Raw genomic sequence first — 17,101 nt, 5'->3', positions numbered from 1 at the left:
GTGGGATTTCAAAATTATTTTATTCAGCATGTATATAAAATCTGTAGTGTTGCAAGTTATAAATAGTTTTGAAATCCCACCATGGACACACTGTATATATGATACACTGTATATTTATGGACACACTGCCACACTGTATATATGACAAGACTCTCAATCTCTTCTCTTTCTCTCTCTCTCTCTTTAAACATATGGATTTGTACCTTTCTTTGAAGTCAGCTGCAAAAACTAGGCTTTACCAATCCCTGAATATCACTCACATCTCTTCTCTTGCACACTACATCTGATTCTTCTTATGCACAATTTTGATCTCAACACATTTGAAGTTTATTTTACATACAGATGGTTTGACACTCCACCAATCATGCATGCTGACATTGCACATCCTGTAGGGCATGCTCACTTCATTTCTTTCCAATCTTCACAGATCCTTCACATTCTGGGTCCACATCTCACTACTGTGTAGTATTGCAGCTCATACACAAGCATCATACAGTCTGCCTTTCACTCAGCTACAGAAACCTTTTGCTGTTGACAGCAGAACTAGAATAAAAGATTCCTGAACTTTCTCCAATCTGTTTTTTCTCTGGTTGTTCTTCTGTGAGAACATATTCCATCAGTGCTGATTAGGTTACCTAGATAACAGAAGCTATCAACTGTTTCTAGGGATGCTCCAAGACATTTCAAAACATCTATTTTCTGTGCACTCTTAAGAGTTTATTGCCTCAGCAAATCTATCACATACAAAGACTTCTTCCTCTGTTAATCTGCCTATGATTTCACTACACTTCTAGTGTGTCTATAGCTTGCATTGGGCATATCATATCGAATTTCTATCCATTCATTTTCTATATATCACACATGGTTACTTCCTTGATGGTAGTAAGGTTGTTTTCTTTCCATACATGCCAAAACTTCAGTCTTTGCTAAGTTAACTTTGGGGAAGCTTTGAGTCTAGGTTTTATTTTCACCTCAGAATCCCTTCCCTAATCCTACTATGGATTCAGCTAGAAGAACATGGCCATCAGAATATGACAGTTTCCACAGGTATCCAGTTTTAAATGCCTTCATTAAGGCCCTAAAGACTGTGTTACATAGAAAGGACTGAGCACTGAGCCCTAGTAGACCCTACTTATGCACTAAATTCATCACTGTACTCATTGCTAATTCTCATCGTGTTGACAGCAACCTTGTACATGGCTTGTACAGATCTCACATTCATCTGCCCCTAGCTTTCTCAGCAACTCTGGATCATCAAGTGAAGGTCTGGTTAACAAATGTCAGGTACAGTGGCTTACTCCTAGCCAGGTAGCTCTCCTGTTGTCTCACAAGAAAGATTGCATCAATAGAATGAAGATCTAATTAGTAAGGTATGTAGAATTAAAGACAGAACTCGGAATCAGAGAGCAGAGTATCTTATCTATACTGGCACTATGTTGTCATGATTTAAGCCCTGGTCAGTACACCCATCACAGAATATTGAAACTGTGAGAAGATGCATGGCTTAGTGGTTAGTGTATTTCACTCACAATCATATGGTCATGAGTTCAATACCCAGTGACACATTATGTCCTTGAGCAAGACACTTTATTTCACATTGCTCCAGTCTACTCAGCTGGCAAAAGGGAGTTGTACCTGTAATTGAAAGGGCCAGCCTCGTCCCATTCTGAGTCACACTGAATCACCCTGAGAACTACATTAAGAGTATGCATGTCTGAGGACTACTCAGCCACTTGGATGTTAATTTCTTGAGCAGACTGTTCCATTAATAGGCTCGACTGGAACCCTTATTGTCATAACCAACCAAATGCCAGTTATTGAAACTATAACCATCTTCTGAAAGAGCACATCTATGATAAGACATTTTAACTGTAAGAATCTTGTCATTGTTTTTCAAGCAACATGTGTGGCCGTTGCCAGCCTCCCCAGGCACCTGTGCCGGTGGCACGTAAAAAGCACCATCCATATGTGGTTGATGCCAGCGCCACCTTGACTGGCTTCCATGCCGGTGGCATGTAAAAAGCACCAACCAATAGTGGCTGTTGCCAGCCTCCCCTGGCACCTGTGCCGGTAGCACGTAAAAATCACCCACTACACTCATGGAGTAGTAGGCGTTAGAGAGGGCATCCAGCTGTAGAAACACTGCCAGATCAGACTGGAGCCTGGTGCAGCCTCCTGGCTTCCCAGACCCCGGTCGAACTGTCCAACCCATGCTAGCATGTTAAACGATGATGATGATGATGATGATGATGATGTGTCTAGGACTACATTTATCCAATGTCCTTTCTATCTTTTTAAGATGGTGGAGTAAGATTTAAAGGTGATTTAACTGCTATTTCAAGTTTGTTTTGAGACTCCTCCTTTAGACCACATCATTGAGTTTATTTGAATAAATGAAAACATGAAGGAAAAGTAATATTATTCTTACTGAGAATTTGTTCTTTGACTGGTTTATAGGTACTTCCTAACCTATAATTGAAATAAAAAATTAAATCTATCAAAATCAATTAATCAATCAATTAATTAGTGAATTAATCAATTACAATCTGACATTGACATGTCATTATATAAAAAAAACCCAATAGAAACAAAAATATAAATCAAAATTTTTGAATTCATTATATTTAAGCATTTACAATAGAAAAAAATAATACATTCAACATCAACCACACATAAAGAACATGGTATATTGTACTCCTTATTTAACCTGGTGATTGTTAGCTTGGGTCCATATAAGATTTTTTTGTTAAAATTTATTTGCAATAAATTACATATACAATACACAGAATATTTTAACAATTATATATATACAGGAGTGGCTGTGTGGTAAGTAGCTTGCTTACCAACCACATGGTTCCGGGTTCATTCCCACTACATGGCACCTTGGGCCGACCAAAGCCTTGTGACTGGATTTGGTAGACGGAAACTGAAAGAAGCCCGTTGTATATATGTATATATATATATATATATATATATATATATATATATATATATATATGTGTGTGTGTGTGTGTGTGTATGTTTGTGTGTCTGTGTTTGTCCCCCCAACATTGCTTGACAACCGATGTGGTATATTTACATCCCTGTAACTTAGCAGTTCGGCAAAAGAGACCAACAGAATAAGTACTAGGCTTCCAAAGAATAAGCCCTGGGGTCGATTTGCTCGACTAAAAGTGGTGCTCCAGCATGGCCGCAGTCAAATGACTGAAACAAGTAAAAGAGAAGAGATTTTACTTGTTTCTGTCATTAGACTGTGGCCATGCTTGGGCACTACCTTGAAGAATTTTGAGTTGACTGTATTGATCACTGTACTTATTTTTATAAAGCCAAGTACTTAATCTATCAGTTGGTTTTGGCGAAACATTAAGTTATGGGGACATAAATACACCAACACTGTGGGTTCAAGCAGTGGTGGGGGACAAACACGGACACATAGACATACGCATACATGTATGCATGTGTGTATATATACATATATATATATATACATATATATATATATATACATACAGGAAGAAGAAGAAAATGGAGATATTGAAGTTAATAAGAGTTTATTATCAGCAACAAATTAAGTATTATCCCATACAGCTGTTTCAATAATGGACAGTGAAATTAATTAAATATTAAATTCATATTTCTGAGCAGAATCTCTTCAGAAGAAAGAAATAATACCCTTAGATATTTTGTGTGTTTGTTTGTAGACACATCACAGCAGACTGAATGATATTGTTTATGATTTATATCTATGTGTCCGGATGAGAGGTTTGCATTTTCTTCTTCCTTTACATGAATATAAACTATGGTTTATATACAAACCTATCATCTTAAGGATATAAATTCTCCTAAAAATATTAGGTATTGAACCAGTATTTCTTTGGATTATACCATCCTTTCATGAGGCTAACATAATCTTTAACTGAATTCTATAAACTAATTTTATTTATTGCTACAGTAATAAAAATACATATGTAAGGACTATACTGGTAAAATGGAGGTAATTAGAATCAACACTTCTTTAAAAGATATAATCATACCTCCTAAAATATCTATACGAAAGAACTTATTTAAAAAACTAATGAATTTGTAGCATACAACTTGGAGGAAATTCCTCTCTCTCTCTGTTATATATACATGAATATGGATGTAGTAGATAACAGCTAGCCTTCGGCCGCCCTTTTGCACCCTGTTGTGTCCACAACTCTGATTGGTTGATATTGGCGCAATTTGTCTCTTGCTCTATTGTGTGCCAATATGCAACCCAGCCAACTGCAGCATTCTGACAAGGTCACATGAGACAGTTTCTTCTAAACTTCTGGTAAGCGATAGCACATTATAGAACTGTAGCTTCACTCCATCTCAATGTCTTTCGGTTCCAGATCTTTAAGGTCTAGCCACTGACCACACAGCCAGTTCCAGAGACAACACAACAGCAGCCACAAGAAGACTCAACTTCATGCAGCAGCGTTCAGGACCTCCATCTCTGTCGCCATCATCTTCTTAATGTTGTCAACAACATTTCTCTACGTACACAGCAACCAGCAACACTTGCACTGGTTCTATCTCATCACTGTTTGTAAATTACTTCACCATGGTTAACAGCAAATACAACCTGTGAGAACTCCTGTAACAAGTAACCGGCTCTGCATCATAGCCATGGCTTCACGTACGACATGTACCTCAACTGGCTCTGCATTACAGCCACAACTTCTTGTTATAACACTTCAACTATCGTGTACCTTGACTACAAACTGATATTTATCATCCTTATGTCTGAACATTCTTCTAACGTCATATTATAGACTCTTTCAATGATCTGTACTTTATGCACACACATACACTTTGTATACATGACAGCCTGTCTATTATTATGTATATATGACGCATACACACACTTGTTAACATATAAATATAATCTTCTCTTAAACATTCTACCCGGTTGTGTGTCTCTTTTCCTTCTGGCTCTTATATGCATTTATCCTTTTCATATTTATTGAATCGACTGTGTGGTGTACTAAAAGAGCCATTATCTTCACCTCTCATTTACAAATTCATCTGCAAACTCAGATGGCAAGCCTTGCACTTCGATGACAAACATGACACACAAAACATAAATATCAACAGTGAAATGGATAATATTTCTAAAAACTTCAAAACCAAGAAAATCTCACAACCTAACCACCACTTCTGCGCTATCAAACAAGAACTTTGGACTTGTTTAAATGTCAGCTAACTTCTTGATTTAAGATTTCCTTTACCAAATCTCATTATATTGTTTCAAATTAATCTTGATAGTTTTATGACCATAACCACTATGATTTCTGTCAACTCACTCAGCCCCCTTCCTAACATACATTGCTCCTTATTTTTGGCCTTAGATTCTGATATACAAAGATTTGATAAACAAGTCTATAAATTAAAAGCTCACCCATCAATTTCAGTCAAATTTAGTTAATATATACTTAAACTGTTTAAATACTACATAAATAATACTTTTATAAACAAACCTGAAATTGACTGAAATTTTGCAAGGAGCCATGAAAGCATTGATTTGTGGGTTCGATTCAGCCTGAGGTTAGCTCATCAGTCATTTGTTTATATTTAAAAATTGTTGCTTTAAAATTGGAGAATGAATATCATTATGATATATATTATATATAGTTATTGTACAGTTATTATACTATGAGCCTTCCATAGTAGCTTTCTCTCTGTAATTCGCAAAGCCTTTCAGGTTTGTTTATAAAAATATTATTTACATATGTATATATGCTAGCATGGAAAGCGGATGCTAAATGACGATGATGATGATGATGATATACATACATATATATATATATATATATATATATCATCATCATCATCATCATCATCGTTTAGCGTCCGCTTTCCATGCTAGCATGGGTTGGACGGTTCACCTGGGGTCTGGGAAGCCAGAAGGCTGCACCAGGCCCAGTCTGATCTGGCAATGTTTCTACGGCTGGATGCCCTTCCTAACGCCAACCACTCCATGAGTGTAGTGGGTGCTTTTTACGTGCCACCAGCACAGGTGCCAGACAGACAATGGAATAGGACATGCCAAAGCAATAAATATTGAAGAAATACAAAAAACGAAAAATGCTTCAGATACATCCAATAATATACCCTTTATTACAACACACAACCCAGAAACACAGTACTTTACAATGCTATCCATCAGAACATCCCACTACTAAAACAAGATCCAAGAATGAAACAAGCATTCAAAATATACAAAATAATCGAAAGTAAAAGACAATCAAGATCCCTCCAAAAATTCCACTCAAGTGCTAAATTACCTTGCACAATTCCTACAGCAACAGTCTAAAAAAGTAGCTACCCCAATTGCAGGCCCTGCATCAACCTTATTGAAGACACAACATACAAAATCAAATCAGGGTAGACTTTTACCGTAAAAAATCACTTTATATGTTCTTCAAGGAATTTAATATATGCTATCAAATGTCAAGGATGTAATGAAGATTACATAGGTCAAACAAAGCTTACTCTAAGAAATAGACTAACCATTCACCAATAACAAATATGAGACCTTCAGTACAAGACAGATCCCACTGAGTGGTTACATAGGCATATGGGCAAAAAATAAGTCTCCCAAATTTCAGGTCTTCTCACTCTACCTATTTTCAGCGAATACCACAGATGAAGCACAGATAAAGAAAATACTTTCATACAAAAGTACAAACCAGGACTTAACAAACTTTAACAGAGTACATATACAAATAACTATTCACACACAAAACTCATTCTGCCACATATCATGAGGAAGCTATACAGCTAACAACCTAAATTTTAGCCATTGGACTACATACAAACAACTCTTGTCCACTCTCCCACCAGACAGATTAAATTTGGAGTGTCTTGATCATAACTAAACATGTCCACTCAACTGAGTCAGCCTTAACTTATGACACAAACATTGTCACTTGATACTAACATGCAAATGTAGTGGGGAACGTATAAAAATTTCTAAGTCCAGTTATGGGACTATCATTTACCAATCAAATCCTATTCAAAACATATACAAATCTGAGCCATGAACTCCTATATATATATATATATATATATATATATATATATATATATCTTTATATATGTATATACCAGTGTCGCCTGTTACCAGCATCGCCTTACTGGCACTTGTGCTGGTGGCACGGGAAAAAACATTCAAGCGTGGTTGTTGCCAGTCCCGCTGGACTGGCTCCTGTGCAGGTGGCATATAAAAACACCATTTGAGCGTGGCTGTTGCTAGTACCGCCCGATTGGCCCTCATGCCAGTGGCATGTAAAAGCACCCACTACACTCTCGGAGTGGTTGGCTTTAGGAAGGGCATCCAGCTGTAGAAACTCTGCCTAGTGCAGCCATCTGGTTCGCCAGTCCTCAGTCAAATCGTCCAACACATTCTAGCATGGAAAGCAGACGTTAAACAATGATGATGATGATGATGATGATGATGATGATATATATATATATATATATATATATACACACACATATATGTATGTATGTACATATTTAATGAGCTTCCAGTGTTTCCCTTTATGAAATTCACTCACAAAGCATTAATCAGCCTGAGGCTATAACACAAGACACTTTCCCAACATGATGGGTAGCAGGACTGAACCTGAAAATATGTAGTTTCAAAATTGGCATTTTAACCATATTCAGGTTAATGAAGTGAATAAAATCACTTTACATATAAATCACATTTAGGAAGGTTTTAGGGTAAATATTATAAAGGGAGGAATAGAACCGAAAGGGTTTGTGGAAAACATTTTACAGACTTACCCCATGCGAGTAATAGTTGTTTTTAATCCATAAATGCCACAAAAATGAGCTGGACAGCGAATGCTACCACCAATATCTGTTCCTATACCTAAAATAGATCCACCATAACCTATGAGAGCTGCTTCTCCTCCACTGGACCAGCAGGACCACGATCAGCTTTATGTGGGTTTCTAGTTTGGCCATAAATATTATTATCACAGGAGATACTGAAAAGAAAATATGAATATTGAAAAGTTAGATATAACAACTGATAAAAACAAATGCAAGCAATTATCTATAGATTTATTCTATTGTAATATATACACTTAGAGTAAGTGTGTCATCGTCATCACAATCATCACCATTGTCACCATCACTACTGTTGTTGTTATCACTGGGGTCCATGCAGTCAATTAACTCCCTCCCCCAAAATTTCAGGCCTTGTGTGTTATAGTATTATTATCAGCATCATCATTTAATGTCTGTTTTGCATACTGGGATGGGTAGAAGGAATTATTATTATTGTGATTATGACTATTATTTGGGTGTTGGAAAGCTATATAAAAATTTCAGTTTATAAAGCTTTCAAGATTTAAAGTAACAACTGTGGAATAAAAAACATAAAATATTTTCCCTTCAATTTGAACATCCTGTGACTAAATATATCTGTGTGTGTGTGTGCCTGTGTAAAACTTCATAAACAATGTAATCCTTATTGATTTTCAGTGAGAAAGTATCATAATGTAAAACTCAGGAGTACAGCTCACATTTAAAGGACAATGTTTATGCTGCACACACTGATACCCCAGTCCACATCCAGTTAAAGGTCACCCCCTTTCGCTTGAGAAAAAAAAAGGTGTTTGATTCAAGATGTGAAGTGTGAGCGAAAGGTTGAGGACTGCAAAGAGGGATATAATTTGGCCCCAAGGAATTAATGAAAGCTTACCTCATTAAAGTCTGTGGTACATTTGTTGTGACAAATGGAACAGCACCAAGTTCTTTCAGGCACTGAAATAGAAATTTAAGCCATTCAGCATTGATTCAATTATAGCAAACAAAGAAGTTAATTCAAAATGAAAAATATATTAATCCACATCTATATCTATATCACCCTCTTTCTCTTCCCCTTCTCCCACTAATCCTCCCAATCCCTCCCTCTCTCTCCCTTTCTGTCGCTCTCTCTTTCTCTCTTGGCTCACCTTCTAAACAACTAAGAAATGAATAAACTCTGACAAAAAAAAGAAAACTCTTCTAATAAAATGCCGACATTTCCCCATCCTTTCATTAAAATATTCTCACATTTCAAATAAAACAATATGATATAAATAGTATCATAATTAGTGTTATATAATTAGTATAATGAGCTAGGCATGGCTGTGTGGTCAAGAAGTTTGCTTCCAACAAATTTGCTTCAGGTTCTGTCCTGCTGTCTTCCACTATAGTCATCAGAACCTGTGCCATACAGCAGTCACACAACTAAGAAATGAATAAACTCTGACAAAAAAAAGAAAACTCTTCTAATAAAAATGCCGACATTTCCCATCCTTTCTTAAAATATTCTCACATTTCATAATAAAACAATATGTATAAAATAGTATCATATAATTAGTGTTATATAATTAGTATAATGAGCCTAGGAAGGCTGTGTGGTCAGAAGTTTGCTTCCAACAAATTTGCTTCAGGTTCTGTCCTGCTGTCTTCCACTATAGTCATACCTGTGCCTACACAGTCACACCTGCATCTACACAGCAGCACCTGTGCCTACACAACCGCACCTATGCCTACACAGTCACATCTGCACCTACACAACCACACCTGTGACTACATAGCCACACCGTGGCCTAAACATCCACAACTGTGCTATACAGCCATGCCTGTGCCTTCACAGCCACATCTGTGCCTACACAGCCACACCTGCACCTACACAGCTATACCTGTGCCTACACAGCCATGCCTGTGCCTACACAGTCACACTTTTGCTACACATCCACACCTTCACCTACACGCCACACCTCTCCTACACAGCCATACCTACACCTACACAGCCACACTGCCTACACAGCCACACCTGCCTATACAGCCACACCTGTACCTACACAGTCACACCTGTGCCTACACAGCACACCTGTGCCTACACAGCCACACCTGCCTACACAGCCATGCCTGTGCCTGTCAATGCTTTCTCCTTTATGCTGTAGGTCTTAGTGTGGATCTATTATTCTTGAATTGCATGGATGCAGCCTTCAAGTGGGATGTCATAATATTTTTTGTATTCTATGTGAAGCTTTTGACATGATCAGTTTCTTCTATGATTTGCCTTTGTCATGCCAAGTACCCATGTACTAACTTCTTAATTTTTATTTTGCTCTTTTGATAAATATATTTTACTTAATTTCATGTCTCCTCAAGTTCATTAGCTATCCTAATTATGTTGTTGATTTCATGGTCACAACTTGGGGAAGATAGAAAATTACTATTTTTAATCTCACAACGTGAGATATTGGAAAGATAGTTACTGGTCTCTTTCTTCAACTGCAGATATGTTTTACAGTATCACAATACATACATATGTACGTATTTATGTAATTATTTATTAAGTACGCAGCTGGAAAACACATGCTTGTGTATGAATGGGGAAAGCATGGTCTGCAATGTTTGCAGTCATGTATGTTTGTGAAGAGCAGGGTTTTTAGTCACCAATGGAGCCACAATATAAAGTATAAGGCTGACTTAAGTGCACAATGTTCCTTAAGTTCAGTAATGCTTTTCCTCAGTCACGAGTGGACAGCTATCATGAATTGTATGTATTATGTATGTTGTATGTATGTATGTTATGTATGTATGTATGTATGTATGTATGTATGATGTATGTGTATGTTGGGTGTGTGTGTATGTATGTAGGTATGTATGTATGTATGTATGCATGCATGATGCATGTATGTCAGGTCACTCTTAGTACTACTGTCTCAGTGCAACTTGTCACATACCAGTTACTAAAGTGAAAAAATATACAAGTTACCTTGGCAAGGAAGGTGACTTTTGTGGACACCCTGGAGGAGGAAAAAATATAAAACAAGTGAAATCAGTAGGATGAATAGCAATCCAATAACTAGGAGTGAGAGCCATTGTTTAGACATCTTTTTTGAAAAGGAAAACTATGGTTGTAACACTTGCGCTTTCATTTGTATACAATGATATACCAGTTCTACTTTCTGAGGAAATGCAAGTGCTGTTCAGAGATTGGGATTTGTCCTATGCAAGGATTTTTCATTGTATGTAAAATACTTCAGTATAAAATACTACTCACCTGATTTTGTGTTGAATACTATAGCTGGGCATAGCTGGGAAAGGCAAAACAATCAACATAAAATTCCATATAGTAAAGATTGCTTGCCAACATAACATGACAGTCCTGGTTTAGGACTAATGTTACTGTAATTTAGCCCAAGAGACATCGTCTCCAGCTGGCTATACAACATGAACTGGTCTTTGTTTTTGAAACATTTCTCTCTGGGGCTAAATTACAGCAACATTAGTCCTAAACCAGGACTGCCATGTTATGTTGGCAAACAATCTTTACCACAAAATTCCATGTTGGAATGAATGCATGTGTCAGCATGGGTGATAAGCTCCCCAAATACCTACTGCAAGAGGTGCCCATCATTATCACATTTGTGCAGAAGTGTTTAGGTTCCAAGCAAGAGTTTAGGTCCCCAGCAGGAGTTTTGGTTCTCTAGTATTAATCTTACCTGGATCAGATTCTTGGGTCTTAACTCATTTGTAATCACATTTCTTAATAAATGCTTTGTTTATATATTTTAATTAGTTTTGAAAATAGTAAAGAATCTGGAGGAATTTGTAAATAACTAAATCTGTTAATTCTAAGTGGGATTTTCAACATCAAGAAAGACAAGTAGAATAGTTTTCATGAAACACTGTCTGAATGATCCTTCTCCGCAAAATACCTACTGAAATACCACATCCAAGACATCCAGGTTTCCATTGACTACAGAAAGAAATATTGGTTACTGCTACTACAAGTAACATGTATAACCCCATATCAGTAACAGATCTGAACTGCATGCAACTGTTGGCTGCTTATAGCAATGCATAGCAACCTTCAAACATAACTGCAGAACAGAGAAGGCAGCTAGCAACAAACTTTCTCCAAAGATTTCCCAAAGAAGAGGTCCTAATCCTGAAATATTGAAATACCAGGTAAAATACAAACCATTTTATTATAATGGGCGTTTAGTCCATCTGTTTCCTCTGCACAGACAAATGGCTGAACCAATGGTTACATAATGGGCGTTATGTCCGTCTGTTTCCTCTTCACAGACAGATGGCTAGACCAATGGTTACATAATAGGCGTTATGTCCGTATGTTTCTTCTTCACAGACAAATGGCTGGACCAATGGTCACAATGTTTTTTAGGATTATGAAGGGGGTGATCAGGAAGGGTTTCAGTGAAAAGAATGTGAAAAAGTATGGTTATTTTAGTGGATATTGAATTTTGTATTAATAAATCACTTTTGATTTATTTGTCAAAATTCCGGCGACAAGGATTAACTCTGGATTCTCCCCCACCCCATATATTCGTGAATTTAGAGGGTTTTATATTTGCGATACTATCCATCGTAGATGAGCAGATTTGCTATCTTACTATAATGTGCATTATGTCCGTCTGTTCCATCTTCACGACCAGACAGCTGGATCAATGGTTACAATATTTTTCGGGATTACAAAGACAGTCATCAGGAAGGTTTTTAGCTTTAAAAAATCAGAAAGTATGATTATTTTGTAAATATCGATTTTTGAATTGATAAATCACCTTCGTATCTTTATCAAAAATTCACCGACCACGAATAACTGTGGATTTTCCTCGAATAGTTCGTGGTGCCATCGTTGATACAAAGGGGTCACGAGAACGATTAATAGCGAAAATAAAATGGAAAAAAGTATGTCAGTATATAGTGTGGGTAATTATTTAGTGGTTATTGGAGTGTGGTCAGTCTGGAACAGGATTCGAAACAGCTAATCGAAGTGGCTGTTGTTTACATCTCGTTTTGTCAATAAAAATAAACCAGTTTGATATTTTTTTGGCACCTCTAAAGATTCCACTCATGCATTCACAACAAACAAGACACAGGGCCAGACTTTAGATCGTGTAAGGGTATTTTTACCCACCCCGATGTTTACACATGGCCAGTTATACGTCCTTGAGAAGAGCAACAGACTCCAGTAATTTGAAAATTAGTGTCAACCAAACAGAAAACAGATGGGTATAGTTTTTATATTTATACCAAGGAGTAGTTAAGTCAATTACCAAAACATTAACTCTTCACTATTCACTTTCACAACTTCATTGTGATTCTGAAATTGCTTAGAATGACTGAAAGCATTTTTTAGTATAGCACCTGAGCACTGTATAAATAATTTCATCATCATTATTATTATTATTATTATTATTATTATTCTATTATTATTATTATTATTATTATTATTAAAAAAAACATACCTTAACAAGATTTGAATCATCTGCATAGGTGGGCTCAACAGGCTGTAACCTAAGCCACAGGTTGTGTAAAGTCCCTAATTGAATGAAAGGAAAGAAAATTATTATAAGATCGAAAATGTGTAACTAGTCTTTCTAGTTTATTCTACTACATCCAACAGGATCACTACACAGTTAGTTGACCAGCTATAAATAGCAGTCAAACCTTCCTCAATCACACTGTTATGACAATGTAGTCTACAAATATATATAAATCATAGAATTTCCTAATTTCTGGTCTACTTGATCAGGGTTGGATTAGGAAGAGCAACAACGACACACCTGTTTATTATTGTTATATTGTTGTTTACTCCCCAAAACAACTATGGTAACCATTTAATACAATGTAATATATAAAAATGTGCAACATAGTCTTAATACAATGTTGATACACTTACAATACATATTAAAATAGTTTCAAATTTGGCACAAGGCTATCAATTCTGGGAGAGGGGTTAAGTCAATTATATTGACCCCAGTGCTTAACTGGTACTTATTTATCAACCCAGAATGGATGAAAGGTAAAATCAACCTCAGTGTGCTAATGATTCTGCCAATTTGCCACCTTAGGTATTACCCACTAATATTAATATGTTTCTAATATGCATTCGTCTGTTAGAATAATGAGGGCCTTGGTACTTATTTTATTGACCCCAAAAGGATGAAAGGCAAAGTCAACACCAGCAGCATTTGAACTCAGAACATAGAGTTGGAAGAAATGCGCTAAGCAGTCTTTCTGGTGCAATAACAGTTCACCGTGTGTTGCTGCCTTGTCATTTAATAATTGGAAATATATTTCCATATATAGACACTGGAATGATTCACCTTGCAACCATGTGCTTTTTGGTTCAGTCCCATTGTGCTGCACTTTGACAAGTGTCTTTCTATTATAGCCCCAGGACAATCCATGCCTTGTGAGTGAATTTAGTAAATAGAAATTGTGTGGAAGCCCGTCATATGCATGTGTGTGTTTGTGTGTGTATGTCTATGTGTATTTGTGTTTGTGTGTGTGTTTGTGTGAGCCTGTATGTTTGTGCGTTTGGGTTTGTGTTTGTCCCACCCTCCACCATGTGACAACTAGTATCGGTTTCTTTACATCCCCATAACTTAGCACTACAGCAATAGAGACCAATAAAACAGGTACCAGGTTTAAAAATAAACAACTAGGATCAGTTTGTTCAACTAAATCCTCCAAGGCACTGCTCCAGCATGGCTTTGGTTCACTGACTGAAACAAGAAAAAGAATAAATAAATAAAGGACAAAAGAAATAAGGAACCAACCTTGTAGATTATGTTTTTCTTTGAGGCTGATTGGAATTCCATGAAGAGGTTTGGTCACTATGGGACAGAATCACATTTCAGAGCTAATTCCTGTGAAAAAAAAAACAAAATCATTAGCATTTTTAATTGCAAGCATGGCTCTGTGGTAAGAGGCTTGCTTTGCAATCACATGGTTCCAGATTCAGTCCTACTGCATGGTACCTTGGGCAAGAGTTTTCTACTATAGCCTCAGGCTGACCAAAGCCTTGCCAGTGGATTTGGTAGACAGAAACTGATAGAAGCCTGTCATTCATTCATGCATTCATACACACACACATACATACATACATACATACATACATACATACACATACATACATACATACATACATACATTGCATGCATGCATGCATACATACATACATACATACATACATAGGCCTGCTCACTTAGCCAGTGGGGTGGCGTCATTTAAAGGCTAAAACAATGCGAAGCGCATTGTGACCAGCGATGAGTAGCAACATCTGATAGCCTGGTCAATCACGGTGATCACGGTGATATATATAATATATATATATATTATATATAATAATCTGTGTGTCTTTGTATCTGTGTTTGTTTTCCCACCCTGCTTGACAACTAGTGCTGGTGTGTTTACATCCCCGTAACTTAAACAGTTCAGCAAAAAAAGACCAATAAATAAGTACCAAGCTTATAAAAAGTAAGTACTGTGGTTGATACATTTGACTAAAAATTCTTCAAAACAGTACCCCATCATGGTCACAGTCTAACCTCCCTCAATCAAGTAAAAAATAAAAGATTTATTTGCATTCAAACTATGCTCTCTGATAGCTCAAGGAAACTTTTACAGAATCGCCATTGCCATTGAAGGTAAAATCTAGAATTGATGTAATTGGTGCAGGTGTTTATCATAAAAGTGATCCAAGAGGTAGCATAACCAGTGCCATGTAAAAGCAACCATGCTGGTGTCATGTATAAATAACCTGTACCTACACACATAAAAAGCATCCATGCTGGTTCCACATAAAAAAGCACCATTGTTGGCACCACATAGGAAGCACTCTTGCTGGCATCAGGGGGAAAGCAGCTGTGCTGGTGCCACATATAAAGCATCCATGCTGGCCCCATGTAATAAGGCTTCCAGTACACTCTGTAAAGTGGCTGGTATTAGGAAGGGCATCCGGCTGTAGAAACTATGCCAAACCAGATGACTGGAGCCTGATGCAGCCCTCTGACTTGCCAGCTCCTGTCAAACTGTACAACCCATGCCAGCATAGAAAACGGATTTTGGCACCTGATATAGAGGAGTGAAACTCCTATCATCGTCTAGCAACAGCGACAAAGTTTCAAATATCTGTGTTCATCCTCAGTGGTGGATACCCATCTGCTAGAGATAGCAGTAGTAATCTGCTCCAGCTCACAATATATAGAAAAAGAAAAGCCAAAGCAGCTAGTTTGAAAATCTCTATAAGAGCTGAATGAAAGTAGTAAACTCTACTAAGAAGTAGTAAGTACTGTTTATATATTGCCACTTTATATAGCTGTTCCATAAGAACCAACGTACTACTGATTTTTAACACCAGGAGGAACCTCCTCTAACTGGTTATCTCTGCAAGTTAATACTTTCATTTCTAATAGAGATTTTCAATTGTAGTCTACTAGGAGAATAAATACAGAATAGATCAAATACTCTTACCTCAGCTTCAGGAATTATTGCAGTTATTACAATTGATCTTCTCTTGTGCTTCAAGTGCCCTGTTGTAGAAAATTAGAAGTAAGCATGCTAAATCGTGATTTATAATATTGGCAAAAAAGCTGACATTTTTGAGGTGAGGAAAGGGTAACAGTTATCGTATAAATAATTTGCTTGTCACTCTGCTACTTAGCCCATCTGTAATGCTTCCATGTGATTAGTTGAAGACGGAGGGGAATGGGGACAGGTAGGAAGGAGAGGGGAGGGGAAGAGGAGGAAGGGTGGGATGGAAGGAGAGGGGAAGAGAAAGAGAGGCGGAGGGGAAGGTGGTGGTGAGTGAAATGTGTAATTTTTTAAAACTAAGCTTTGTTACTGTTGTAGTGGGAGTATGACACTCTCTGATGAGAATAGACAGGACCACTACATATAAATAGTAGCAGTCTGATATAGCTGGCAGTTCACAATTTGCTCTGCAATATCGTGAGTTAAATCTGGGTTCAGTCCCACTGCGTGGCACCTTGGCTTGACAATCGATGCTGGTTGTGTTTACATCCCCATAACTTAGCGGTTCGGCAAAAGAGACCGATAGAATAAGTATAGGCTTACAAGAATAAGTCCTGGGGTCGATTTGCTCGACTAAAGGTGGTGCTCCAGCATGGCCGCTGTCAAATGACTTGACAACAAGTAAAAGAGGTAAAAAAAAGATAGAGTATACCCACAGAAAAGCAGATACAATGTCATGAATGCATATGAGTACCCCAAATATCGATTTTTG

At 37.2% G+C, this 17,101-nt stretch overlaps 1 protein-coding gene and 1 pseudogene across 3 annotated transcripts in view; one reads left to right on the top strand and one right to left on the bottom strand.

Moving 5' to 3' along the window:
• Positions 1–17,101, top strand: part of LOC115214225 (fatty-acid amide hydrolase 1-like) — a 260,401-nt gene that overhangs the window by 101,810 nt on the left and 141,490 nt on the right. The gene's annotated exons all lie outside the window — the stretch shown is intronic.
• The window catches only part of LOC115213989, a 94,025-nt pseudogene that overhangs the window by 21,907 nt on the left and 55,017 nt on the right, over positions 1–17,101 (bottom strand).

Source organism: Octopus sinensis, linkage group LG7 (genome assembly GCF_006345805.1).
Source record: "Octopus sinensis linkage group LG7, ASM634580v1, whole genome shotgun sequence".
In the NCBI taxonomy this organism is placed as follows: Eukaryota; Metazoa; Mollusca; class Cephalopoda; order Octopoda; family Octopodidae; genus Octopus; species Octopus sinensis.
The sequence above is the reverse complement of the archived record's forward strand: the minus strand, read 5'-3'. Positions and strand labels throughout refer to the sequence as shown.